Source organism: Pan troglodytes, chromosome 13 (genome assembly GCF_028858775.2).
Source record: "Pan troglodytes isolate AG18354 chromosome 13, NHGRI_mPanTro3-v2.0_pri, whole genome shotgun sequence".
Lineage (NCBI taxonomy): Eukaryota > Metazoa > Chordata > Mammalia > Primates > Hominidae > Pan > Pan troglodytes.
Window position 1 is genome coordinate 7,881,706 of NC_072411.2, and position 16,524 is coordinate 7,898,229.

The window sequence follows — 16,524 nt, forward strand, 5'->3', positions numbered from 1 at the left end:
ACACTGCTATTTGTATAAACAAGGAAATATCTACACCGTGATCTGTATAAACATGGAAATATCTACAACGCAATCTGTATAAACAGGGAAATATCTACACCCCTATCTGTATAAACATGGAAATATCCACACCGCTATCTCTATAAACATGGAAAAATCAACTCCGCTATCTCTATGAACATGGAAATATCTACACCGGCATCTCTATAAACATGGAAATGTCTACACCACGATCAGTATAAACATGGAAATATCTACACCGCTATCTGTATAAACATGGAAATATCTCCACTGCTATCTCTATAAACATCGAAATATCTACACCGCCATCTGTATAAACATGGACATACTTACAAAGTTATCTGTATAAACATGGAAATATCTACACCGCCATCTGTATAAACATGGAAATATCTACATAGCCATGTGTACATACATGGAAATATCTACACCGCTATCTATATAAACATGGAAATAACGACACCGCTATCTGTATAAACATGGAAATATCTACACCGCCATCTACATATCCATGGAAATATCTGCGCCGCCATCTGTATTAACATGGAAATATCTACACGGTTATCTGTGTATAGATGGAAATATCAACACCGCCATCTGTACAAACATGGAAATATCTGCACCGCTATCTGTAAAAACATGGAAATATCTACACCGCGGTCTGTATAAATATGGAAATATCAACACCGCTATCGGTATAAACATGGGAATATCTACACCGCTATATCTATAAACATGGAAATATCTACACCGTGATCTGTATAAACATGGAAATATTTACACCGCTATCTGTATATACATGGAAACTTCTACACCGTTATCTGTATAAATATGGAAATATCTACACCGCTATCTCTATAAACTTGGAAATATCTACACCGCCATCTGTATAAACATGGAAATACCTATACAGTCATCTGTGTAAACATGGAAATATCTACACCACCATCTGTATAAACATGGATATATCTACAATGCCATCTGTATACACATGGAAATACCTACACTGCAATCAGTGTATAGATGGAAACATCAACACCGCCATCTGTACAAACATGGAAATATCTACACTGCTATCTCTATAAACATGGAAATATCTACAGTGCGGTCTGTATAAACATGGAAATATCTACACCGGTATCTGTATAAACATGGAAATATCTACACCATCATCTGTATAAACATGGAAATATATACACCGCTATCTGTATAAACATGGAAATATCTGCACCGCTATCTCTATAGACATGGAAATAACTACAAAGACATCTGTATAAACATGGAAATACCTACACAGTCATGTGTAGGAACATTTAAATATCTACACTGCCATCTGTATAAATATAGAAATATCTACACAGCCCTCTGTATAAATATGGAAATATCTGCATAGGCATCTGGGTAAACATGGAAATATCTGCACCACTGTCTGTATAAATATGGAAATACCTACACCGCTGTCTCTATAAACATGGAAATATGTACACCGCTATGTGTATAAACATGGAAATATCTCCACTGCTCTCTGTATAAACATGGAAATATCTCCACCGTTATCTGTATAAACATGGAAATATCAACAGCGCCATCTATATAAACATTGAAATATCTACACTGCCATCTGTAAAAACATGGAAATATCTACACAGTCATCTGAATAAACATGGAAATATCTACACCACCATCTGTATAAACATGGAAATAGCTACAATACCATCTGTATACACATGGAAATATCTACACCGACATCTGTATAAATATGGAAATATCTACACGGCCATCTGTATAAACATGGAAATATCTATACTGCCATCTGTAGAAAGATGGAAATATCTACACCGCTATCTCTATAAATATGGAAATATCTACACCGCCATCTCTATGAACATGAAAATATCTACACTGCCATCTCCATAAAGATGGAAGTATCTACTCCGCCATGTGTATAAACACGGAAATACCTACACCACCATCTGTGTAAACATGGAAATACCTACACCGCTATGTGTATAAATATGGATATAACTACACCGCCATCTGCATGTCCTTGGAAATATCTACGCCGCCATCTGAATAAACATGGAAATATCTACACGGAAATCTGTGTATAGCTGGAAATATCAACACCGCCATCTGTACAAACATGGAAATATCTACACCGCTATCTCTATAGACATGGAAATATCTGCACCGCCATCTGTAAAAACATGGAAATACCTATACAGTCATATGTATAAACATGGAAATATCTACAATGCCATCTGTAGAAAGATGGAAATATCTACACCGCAATCTGTGTAAACATGGAAATATCTACACCGATATCTGTATAAACATGGAAATATCTACACCGCGATCTGTATAAACATGGAAATATCTACACCGCGATCTGTATAAACATGGAAATATCTACACCGCGATCTGTATAAACATGGAAATATCTACACAGTTATCTCTATAAACATGGAAATATCTACACCGCCATCTGTATAAACATGGAAATACCTACAAAGTCATCTGTATAAACATGGAAATATCTACACAGCCATCTGTATAAACATGGAAATATCTACACAGCCATCTGTATATACATGGAAATATCTACACCTCTATCTGTATATACATGGAAATAACTACACTGCTATTTGTATAAACAAGGAAATATCTACACTGTGATCTGTATAAGCATGGAAATATCTACACCGCCATCTCTATAAACAGGGAAATATCTACACCCCTATCTGTATAAACATGGAAATATCGACACCGCTATCTCTATAAACATGGAAAAATCAACACCACTATCTCTATGAACATGGAAATATCTACACCGCCATCTCTGTAAACATGGAAATGTCTACACCACGATCAGTATAAACATGGAAATATCTACACCGCTATCTCTATAAACATGGAAATATCTCCACTGCTATCTCTATAAACATCGAAATATCTACACCGCCATCAGTATAAACATGGAAATACTTCCAAAGTTATCTGTATAAACATGGAAATATCTACACCGCCATCTGTATAAACATGGAAATATCTACACAGCCATGTGTACATACATGGAAATATCTACACCGCTATCTATAGAAACATGGAAATAACTACACCGCTATCTGTATAAACGTGGAAATATCTACACCGCCATCTACATATCCATGGAAATATCTGCGCCGCCATCTGTATAAACTTGGAAATATCTACACGGTCATCTGTGTAGAGATGGAAATATCAACACCGCCATCTGTACAAACATGGAAATATCTGCACCGCTATCTGTATAAAAATGGAAATATCTACACCGTGGTCTGTATAAACATGGAAATATCAACACCATGATCTGTATAAACATGGAAATATATACACCGCTATCTGTATAAACATGGAAATATCTGCACCGCTATCTCTATAAACATGGAAATAACTACAAAGACATCTGTATAAACATGGAAATACCTACACAGTCATGTGTAGGAACATTTAAATATCTACACTGCCATCTGTATAAATATAGAAATATCTACACAGCCCTCTGTATAAATATGGAAATATCTGCATAGGCATCTGTGTAAACTTGGAAATATCTGCACCGCTATCTGTATAAACATGGAAATAGCTACATCGCTGTCTCTATAAACATGGAAATATGTACACCGCTATGTGTATAAACATGGAAATATCTCCACTGCTCTCTGTATAAACATGGAAATATCTCCACCGTTATCTGTATAAACATGGAAATATCAACAGCGCCATCTATATAAACATTGAAATATCTACACTGCCATCTGTAAAAACATGGAAATATCTACACATTCATCTGAATAAACATGGAAATATCTACACCACCATCTGTATAAACATGGAAATAGCTACAATACCATCTGTATACACATGGAAATATCTACACCGACATCTGTATAAATACGGAAATATCTACACGGCCATCTGTATAAACATGGAAATATCTGCACTGCCATCTGTTGAAAGATGGAAATATCTACACCGCTATCTCTATAAATATGGAAATATCTACACCGCCATCTCTATGAACATGAAAATATCTACACTGCCATCTCCATAAAGATGGAAGTATCTACTCCGCCATGTGTATAAACACGGAAATATCTACACCACCATCTGTGTAAACATGGAAATACCTACACCGATATCTGTATAAACATGGAAATAACTACACCGCCATCAGCATGTTCTTGGAAATATATACGCCGCCATCTGAATAAACATGGAAATATCTACACGGCCATCTGTGTATAGATGGAAATATCAACACCGCCATCTGTACAAACATGGAAATATCTACACCGCTATCTGTATAGACATGGAAATATCTACACCGATATCTGTAAAAACATGGAAATATCTACACCACGACCTGTATAAACATGGAAATATCGACACCGCGATCTGTATAAACATGGAAAGGTCTACACCGCGATCTGTATAAACATGGAAATATCTACACCGCTATCTGTATAAACATGGAAATATCTACACAGTTATCTCGAGAAACATGGAAATATCTACACCGCCATCTGTATAAACATGGAAATACCTGCAAAGTCATCTGTATATACATGGAAATATCTACACAGCCATCTGTATAAACATGGAAATATCTACACAGCCATCTGTATATACATGGAAATATCTACACCACTATCTGTAGAAACATGGAAATACCTACAAAGTCATTTGTATAAACATGGAAATACCTACAAAGTCATCTGTATAAACATGGATATATCTACACAGCCATCTCTATAAACATGGAAATATCTACACAGCCCTCTGTATAAATATGGAAATATCTGCATAGGCATCTGTATAAACATGGAAATATCCACACCGCTATCTCTATAAACATGAAAAAATCAACACCGCTATCTCTATGAACATGGAAATATCTACACCGCCATCTCTATAAACATGGAAATGTCTACACCACGATCAGTATAAACATGGAAATATCTACACTGCTATCTGTATAAACATGGAAATAGCTGCACTGCTATCACTATAAACATCGAAATATCTACACCGCCACCTGTATAAACATGGAAATACTTACAAAGTTATCTGTATAAACATGGAAATATCTACACCGCCATCTGTATAAACATGGAAATATCTACACAGCCATGTTTACATACATGGAAATATCTACTCCGCTATCTATATAAACATTGAAATAACTACACCGCTATCTGTATAAACATGGAAATATCTACACCGCCATCTAAATATCCATGGAAATACCTGCGCCGCCATCTGTATAAACATGGAAATATCTACAAGGTCATCTGTGTATAGATGGAAATACCAACACCGCCATCTGTACAAACATGGAAATATCTGCACCGCTATCTGTATAAACATGGAAATATCTACACCACGGTCTGCATAAACATGGAAATATCAACACCGCTATCGGTATAAACATGGAAATATCTACACCGCTATCTCTATATACATGGAAATATCTACACCGTGATCTGTATAAACATGGAAATATTTACACCGCTATCTGTATAAACATGGAAACTTCTACACCGTTATCTGTATAAATATGGAAATAACTACACGGCCATCTGTATAAACATGGAAATATCTACACTGCCATCTGTAGAAAGATGGAAATATCTACACCGCTATCTCTATAAATATGGAAATATCTACACCGCCATCTCTATGAACATGAAAATATCTACACTGCCATCTCCATAAAGATGGAAGTATCTACTCCGCCATGTGTATAAACACGGAAATATCTACACCACCATCTGTGTAAACATGGAAATACCTACACCGATATCTGTATAAACATGGAAATAACTACACCGCCATCTGCATGTCCTTGGAAATATCTACGCCGCCATCTGAATAAACATGGAAATATCTACACGGCCATCTGTTTATAGATGGAAATATCAACACCGCCATCTGTACAAACATGGAAATATCTACACCGCTATCTCTATAGACATGGAAATATCTGCACCGCCATCTGTAAAAACATGGAAATACCTATACAGTCATCTGTATAAACATGGAAATATCTACAATGCCATCTGTAGAAACATGGAAATATCTACACCGCAATCTGTGTAAACATGGAAATATCAACACCAATATCTGTAAAAACATGTAAATATCTACACCGCTATCTGCATAAACATGGAAATATCTACACCGTGATCTGTATAAACATTGAAATATCTACACCGCGATCTGTATAAACATGGAAATATCTACACCGCTATCTGTATAAACGTGGTAATATCTACACAGTTATCTCTATAAACATGGAAATATCTACACCGCCATCTGTATAAACATGGAAATACCTACAAAGTCATCTGTATAAACATGGAAATATCTACACAGCCCTCTGTATAAACATGGAAATATCTACACAGCCATCTGTATATACATGGAAATATCTACACCACTATCTGTATAAACATGGAAATAACTACACCGCTATTTGTATAAACAAGGAAATATCTACACCGTGATCTGTATAAACATGGAAATATCTACACCGCCATCTCTATAAACAGGGAAATATCTACACCCCTAACTGTATAAACATGGAAATACCCACAACGCTATCTCTATAAACATGGAAAAATCAACACCGCTATCTCTATGAGCATGGAAATATCTACACCGCCATCTCTATAAACATGGAAATGTCTACACCACGATCAGTATAAACATGGAAATATCTACACCGCTATCTGTATAAACATGGAAATATCTCCACTGCTATCTCTATAAACATCGAAATATCTACACCGCCATCTGTATAAACATGGAAATACTTACAAAGTTATCTGTATAAACATGGAAATATCTACACCGCCATCTGTATAAACATGGAAATATCTACACAGCCATGTGTACATACATGGAAATATCTACACCGCTATCTATATAAGCATGGAAATAACTACACTACTATCTGTATAAACATGGAAATATCTACACCGCCATCTACATATCCATGGAAATATCTGCGCCACCATCTGTATAAACATGGAAATATCTACACGGTCATCTGTGCATAGATGGAAATATCAACACCGCCATCTGTACAAACATGGAAATATCTGCACGGCTATCTGTATAAACATGGAAACTTCTGCACCGTTATCTGTATAAATATGGAAATATCTACACCGCTATCTCTATAAACTTGGAAATATCTACACCGCCTTATGTATAAACATGGAAATACCTACACAGTCATCTGTGTAAACATGGAAATATCTACACCACCATCTGTATAAACATGTAAATATCTACAATGCCATCTGTATACACATGGAAATACCTACACTGCAGTCAGTGTATAGATGGAAACATCAACACCGCCATCTGTACAAACAGGGAAATATCTACACTGCTATCTCTATAAACATGGAAATATCTACACTGTGGTCTGTATAAACATGGAAATATCTACACCGGTATCTGTATAAACATGGAAATATCCACACCATGATCTGTATAAACATGGAAATATATACAGCGCTATCTGTATAAACATGGAAATATCTGCACCGCTATCTCTCTAAACATGGAACTAAGTTCAAAGACATCTGTATAAACATGGAAATACCTACACAGTTATGTGTAGGAACATTTAAATATTAACACTGCCATCTGTATAAATATAGAAATATCTACACAGCCCTCTGTATAAATATGGAAATATCTGCATAGGCATCTGTGTAAACATGGAAATATCTGCACCGCTATCTGTATAAACATGGAAATACATACACCGCTGTCTCTATAAACATGGAAATATGTACACCGCTATGTGTATAAACATGGAAATATCTCCACTGCTCTCTGTATAAACATGGAAATATCTCCACCGTTATCTCTATAAACATGGAAATATCAACAGCGCCATCTATATAAACATTGAAATACCTACACTGCCATCTGTAAAAACATGGAAATATCTACACAGTCATCTGAATAAACATGGAAATATCTACACCACCATCTGTATAAACATGGAAATAGCTACAATACCATCTGTATACACATGGAAATATCTACACAGACATCTGTATAAATATGGAAATATCTACACGGCCATCTGTATAAACATGGAAATATCTACACTGCCATCTGTAGAAAGATGGAAATATCTACACCGCTATCTCTATAAATATGGAAATATCTACACCGCCATCTGTATGAACATGTAAATATCTACACTGCCATCTCCATAAAGATGGAAGTATCTACTCCGCCATGTGTATAAACACGGAAAGATCTACACCACCATCTGTGTAAACATGGAAATACCTACACCGCTATCTGTATAAACATGGAAATAACTACACCGCCATCTGCATGTCCTTGGAAATATCTACGACGCCATCTGAATAAACATGGAAATATCTACACGGCCATCTGTGTGTAGATGGAAATATCAACACCGCCATCTGTACAAACATGGAAATATCTACACCGCTATCTCTATAGACATGGAAATATCTGCACCGCCATCTGTAAAAACATGGAAATACCTATACAGTCATCTGTATAAACATGGAAATATCTACAATGCCATCTGTAGAAAGATGGAAATATCTACACCGCAATCTGTGTAAACATGGAAATCTCTACACCGATATCTGTAAAAACATGGAAATATCTACACCGCTATCTGTACAAACATGGAAATATCTACACCGCGATCTGTATAAACATGGAAATATCTACACCGCGATCTGTATAAACATGGAAATATCTACACAGTTATCTCTATAAACATGGAAATATCTACACCGCCATCTGAATAAACATGGAAATACCTACAAAGTCATCTGTATAAACATGGAAATATCTACACAGCCATCTGTATAAACATGGAAATATCTACACAGCCATCTGTATACACATGGAAATATCTACACCACTATCTGTATAAACATGGAAATAACTACACCGCTATTTGTATAAACAAGGAAATATCTACACTGTGATCTGTATAAACATGGAAATATCTACACCGCCATCTCTATAAACAGGGAAATATCTACACCCCTATCTGTATAAACATGGAAATATCCACACCGCTATCTCTATAAACATGGAAAAATCAACACCTCTATCTCTATGAACATGGAAATATCTACACCGCCATCTCTATAAACATGGAAATGTCTACACCACGATCAGTATAAACATGGAAATATCTACACCGCTATCTGTATAAACATGGAAATATCTCCACTGCTATCTCTATAAACATCGAAATATCTACACCGCCATCTGTATAAACATGGAAATACTTACAAAGTTATCAGTATAAACATGGAAATATCTACACCGCCATCTGTATAAACATGGAAATATCTACACAGCCATGTGTACATACATGGAAATATCTACACCGCTATCTATATAAACATGGAAATAACTACACCGCTATCTGTATAAACATGGAAATATCTACACCGCCATCTACATATCCATGGAAATATCTGCGCCACCATCTGTATAAACATGGAAATATCTACATCGTTATCTGTGTAAACATGGTAACATCTACACCACCATCTATATAAACATGGAGATATCTACACCGCCATCTGTATAAACATGGAAATATCTACAATGCCATCTGTAGAAAGATGGAAATATCTACATCGCAATCTGTGTAAACATGGAAATATCTACACCGATATCTGTAAAAACATGGAAATATCTACACCGCTATCTGTATAAACATGGAAATATCTACACCGCGATCTGTATAAACATGGAAATATCTACACCGTGAACTGTATAAACATGGAAATATCTACACCGCTATCTGTATAAACATGGAAATATCTACACAGCTATCTCTATAAACATGGAAATATCTACACCGCCATCTGTAAAAACATGGAAATAACTACAAATTCATCTGTATAAACATGGAAATATCTACAAAGCCATCTGCATAAACATGGAAATATCTACACAGACATCTGTATATACATGGAAATATCTACACCGCCATCTGTATAAACATGGTAATAACTACAACGCTATTTGTATAAACAACGAAATAGCTACACCGTGATCTGTATAAACATGGAAATAACTTCACCGCCGTCTCTATAAACATGGAAATATCTAGAAACCTATCTGTATAAACATGGAAATATCTACATCGCTATCTCTATAAACATGGAAAAATCAGCACCGCTATCTCTATGAACATGGAAATATCTACACCGCCATCTCTATAAACATGGAAATACCTACACCACGATCAGTATAAACATGGAAATATCTACACCGCTATCTGTATAAAGACGGAAATATCTCCACTTCTATCTCTATAAACATCGAAATATCTTCACCGCCATCTGTATAAACATGGAAATACTTACAAAGTTATCTGTATAAACATGGAAATATCTACACCGCCATCTGTATAAACATGGAAATATCTACACAGCCATGTGTATATACATGGAAATATCTACACCGCTATCTATATAAACATGGAAATAACTACACCACTATCTGTATAAACATGGAAATATCTACACCGCCATCTACATATCCATGGAAATATCTGCACCGCCATCTGTATAAACATGGAAATATCTACACGTTCATCTGTGTATAGATGGAAATATCAACACCGCTATCTGTGAAAACCTGGAAATATCTTCACCGCTATCTGTATAAACATGGAAATATCTACACCGCGGTCTGTATAAACATGGAAATATGTACACTGCTATCTGTATTAAAATGGAAGTATCTACACCGCTATCTCTATAAACATGGAAATATCTACACCGTGATCTGTATAAACAAGGAAATATTTACACCTCTATCTGTATAAACATGGAAATATCTACACCACGATCTGTATAAACATGGAAATATCTACACCGCCATCTGTATAAACATGGAAATATCTACACCGCTATCTGTAAACATTGAAATATCTACACAGTTATCTCTATAAACATGGAAATATCTACACCGCCATCTGTATAAACATGGAAATACCTACAAAGTCATCTGTATAAACATGGAAATAGCTACAAAGCCATCTGTATAAACATGGAAATATCTACACAGCCATCTGTATATACATGGAAATATCTACACTGCTATATGTATAAACGTGGAAATAACAACACCGCTATCGGTATAAACATGGAAATATCTACAACGCCATCTACATTTCAATGGAAATATCTGCGCCGCCATCTGTATAAACATGGAAATATCTACGCGGTCATCTGTGTATAGATGGAAATATCAACACCACCATCTTTACAAACATGGAAATATCTGCACCGCTATCTGTATAAACATGGAAATATCTACACCGCGGTCTGTATAAACATGGAAATATCTAAACCGTTATCTGTATAAACATGGAAATATCTACACCGCTATCTCTATAAACATGGAAATATCTAAACCGTGATCTGTATAAACATGGAAGTATTTACACCGCTATCTGTATAAACATGGAAATTTCTACACCGTTATCTGTATAAATATGGAAATGTCTACACCGCTATCTGTATAAACATGGAAATATCTACACCGCCATCTGTATAAACATGGAAATATCTACAGCGCCATCTCTATAAACATTGAAATATCGACACTGCCATCTGTAAAAACATGGAAATATCTACAAAGTCATCTGAATAAACATGGAAATATCTACACCACCATCTGTATAAACATGGAAATAACTACAATACCATCTGTATACACATGGAAATATCTACACAGTCATCTGTATAAATATGGAAATAACTACACCGCCATCTGTATAAACATGGAATTACCTACACTGCCATCTGTAGAAAGATGGAAATATCTACAACGCTATCTCTATAAATATGGAAATATCTACAACGCCATCTCTATAAACATGAAAATATCTACACTGCCATCTCCATAAAGATGGAAGTATCTACACCGCCATGTGTATAAACACGGAAATATCTACACCACCATCTGTGAAAACATGGAAATATCTACACCGCTATCTATATAAACATGGAAATAACTACACCGCTATCTGTATAAACATGGAAATATCTACACCGCCATCTACATATCCATGGAAATATCTGCACCGCCATCTGTATAAACATGGAAATATCTACACGGTCATCTGTGTATAGATGGAAATATCAAGACCTCCATCTGTACAAACATGGAAATATCTTCACCGCTATCTGTATATATATGGAATTATCTACACCGCGGTCTGTATAAACATGGAAATATCTACACTGCTATCTGTATAAACATGGAAATATCTATACCGCTATCTCTATAAACATGGAAATATCTACACCGTGATCCGTATAAACATGGAAATATTTACAACGCTATCTGTATAAACATGGAAATATCTACACCACGATCTGTATAAACATTGAAATATCTACACCGCCATCTGTATAAACATGGAAATATCTACACCGCTATCTGTAAACATGGAAATATCTACACAGCTATCTCTCTAAACATGGAAATATCTACACCGCCATCTGTATAAACATGGAAATACCTACAAAGTCATCTGTATAAACATGGAAATATCTACAAAGCCATCTGTATAAACATGGAAATATCTACACAGCCATCTGTATATACATGGAAATATCTACACCGCTATCTGTATTAACGTGGAAATAACAACAACCCTATCGGTATAAACATGGAAATAACTACAACGCCATCTACATATCCATGGAAATATCTGCGCCGCCATCTGTATAAACATGGAAATATCTACGCGGTCATCTGTGTATAGATGGAAATATCAACACCGCCATCTTTACAAACATGGAAATATCTGCACCGCTATCAGTATAAACATGGAAATACCTACACCGCGGTCTGTATAAACATGGAAATATCTAAACCGCTATCTGTATAAACATGGAAATATCTACACCGCTATCTCTATAAACATGGAAATATCTAAACCGTGATCTGTATAAACATGGAAATATTTACACCGCTATCTGTATAAACATGGAAATTTCTACACCGTTATTTGTATAAATATGGAAATGTCTACACCGCTATCTCTATAAACATGGAAATATCTACACCGCCATCTGTATAAACATGGAAATATCTACAGCGCCATCTCTATAAACATTGAAATATCGACACTGCCATCTGTAAAAACATGGAAATATCTACAAAGTGATCTGAATAAACATGGAAATATCTACACCACCATCTGTATAAACATGGTAATAACTACACCGCTATTTGTATAAACAAGGAAATAGCTACACCGTGATCTGTATAAACATGGAAATATCTTCACCGCCAACTCTATAAACATGGAAATATCTACAACCCTATCTATATAAACATGGAAATATCCACACCGCTATCTCTATAAACCTGGAAAAATCAACACCGCTATCTCTATGAACATGGAAATATCTACACCGCCATCTCTATAAACATGGAAATATCTACACCACGATCAGTATAAACATGGAAATATCTACACCGCTATCTGTATAAACATGGAAATATCTACACTGCCGTCTGTAAAAACATGGAAATATCTACAAAGTCATCTGTATAAACATGGAAATAACTACAATACCATTTGTATACACATGGAAATATCTACACAGTCATCTGTGTAAATATGGAAATAACTACACCGCCATCTGTATAAACATGGAATTATCTACACTGCCATCTGTAGAAAGATGGAAATATCTACACCGCTATCTCTATAAATATGGAAATATCTACACCGCCATCTCTATAAACATGAAAATATCTACACTGCCATCTCCATAAAGATGGAAGTAACTACTCCGCCATGTGTATAAACACGGAAATATCTACACCACCATCTGTGAAAACATGGAAATATCTACAGCTCTATCTGTATAAGCATGGAAATATCTACAACGCGATCTGTATAAACATGGAAATATCTTCACCACGATCTGTATAAACATGGAAATATCTACACCGCTATCTGTATAAACATGGTAATACCTACACCACCATCTATTTAAACATGGAAATATCTACACCGCCATCTGTATAAACATGGAAATATCTACAATGCCATCTGTAGAAAGATGGAAATATCTACACCGCTATCTGTGTAAACATGGAAATATCTACACCGATATCTGTAAAAACATGGAAATATCTACACCGCGATCTGTATAAACATGGAAATATCTACACCGCGATCTGTATAAACATGGAAATATCTACACCGCAATCTGTATAAACATGGAAATATCTGCACAGCTATCTCTATAAACATGGAAATATCTACACCGCCATCTGTATAAACATGGAAATATCTACACAGCCATCTGTATATACATGGAAATATCAACACCGCCATCTGTATAAACATGGTAATAACTACACCGCTATTTTTATAAACAAGGAAATAGCTACACCGTGATCTGTATAAACATGGAAATATCTTCACCGCCATCTCTATAAACATGGAAATATCTACACCCCTATCTGTATAAACATGGAAATATCCACTCCGCTATCTCTATAAACATGGAAAAATCAACACCGCTATCTCTATGAACATAGAAATATCTACACCGCCATCTCTATAAACATGGAAATATCTACACCGCTATCTGTATAAACATGGAAATATCTCCACTGCTATCTCTATAAACATCGAAATATCTACACCGCCATCTGTATAAACTTGGAAATACTTACAAAGTTATCTGTATAAACATGGAAATATCTACACCGCCATCTGTATAAACATGGAAATATCTACACAACCATGTGTATATACATGGAAATATCTACACCGCTATCTGTATAAACATGGAAATAACTACACCGCTATCTGTATAAACATGGAAATATCTACACTGCCATCTACATATCCATGGAAATATCTGCACCGCCATCTGTGTAAACATGGAAATATCTACACGGTCATCTGTGTATAGATGGAAATATCAACACCTCCATCTGTACAAACATGGAAATATCTTCACCGCTATCTGTATAAACATGGAATTATCTACACCGCGGTCTGTATAAACATGGAAATATCTACACTGCTATCTGTATAAACATGGAAATATCTATACCGCTATCTCTATAAACATGGAAATATCTACACCGTGATCTGTATAAACATGGAAATATTTACACCGCTATCTGTATATACATGGAAATATCTACACCACGATCTGTATAAACATGGAAATATCTACACCGCCATCTGTATAAACATGGAAATATCTACACCACTATCTGTAAACATGGAAATATCTACACAGCTATCTCTATAAACATGGAAATATCTACACCGCCATCTGTATAAACATGGAAATACCTACAAAGTCATCTGTATAAACATGGAAATATCTACACAGCTATTTCTATAAACATGGAAATATCTACACTGCCATCTGTATAAACATGGAAATAACTACAAAGTCATCTGTATAAACATGGAAATATCTACAAAGCCATCTGTATAAACATGGAAATATCTACACATCCATCTGTATATACATGGAAATAACTACACCGCCATCTGTATAAACATGGTAATAACTACACCGGTATTTGTATAAACAAGGAAATAGCTACACCGTGATCTGTAGAAACATGGAAATGTCTTCAACGCCATCTCTATAAACATGGAAATATCTACACCCATATCTGTATAAACATGGAAATATCCACACCGCTATCTCTATAAACATGGAAAAATCAACACCGCTATCTCTATGAACATGGAAATATCTACACCGCCATCTCTATAAACATGGAAATATCTACACCACGATCAGTATAAACATGGAAATATCTACACCCCTATCTGTATAAACATGGAAATATCTCCACTGCTATCTCTATAAACATCGAAATATCTACACCGCCATCTGTATAAACATGGAAATACTTACAAAGTTATCTGTATAAACATGGAAATATCTACACAGCCATATGTATATACATGGAAATATCTACACCGCTATCTATATAAACATGGAAATAACTACACCGCTATCTGTATAAACATGGAAATATCTACACCGCCATCTACATATCCATGGAAATATCTGCACCGCCATCTGTATAAACATGGAAATATCTACACGGTCATCTGTGTATAGATGGAAATATCAACACATCCATCTGTACAAACATGGAAATATCTTCACCCCTATCTGTATAAACATGGAATTATCTACACCGCGGTCTGTATATAACATGGAAATATCTACACTGCTATCTGTATAAACATGGAAATATCTATACCGCTATCTCTATAAACATGGAAATATCTACACCGTGATCTGTATAAACATGGAAATATTTACACCACTATCTGTATAAACATGGAAATATCTACACCACGATCTGTATAAACATGGAAATATCTACACCGCCATCTGTATA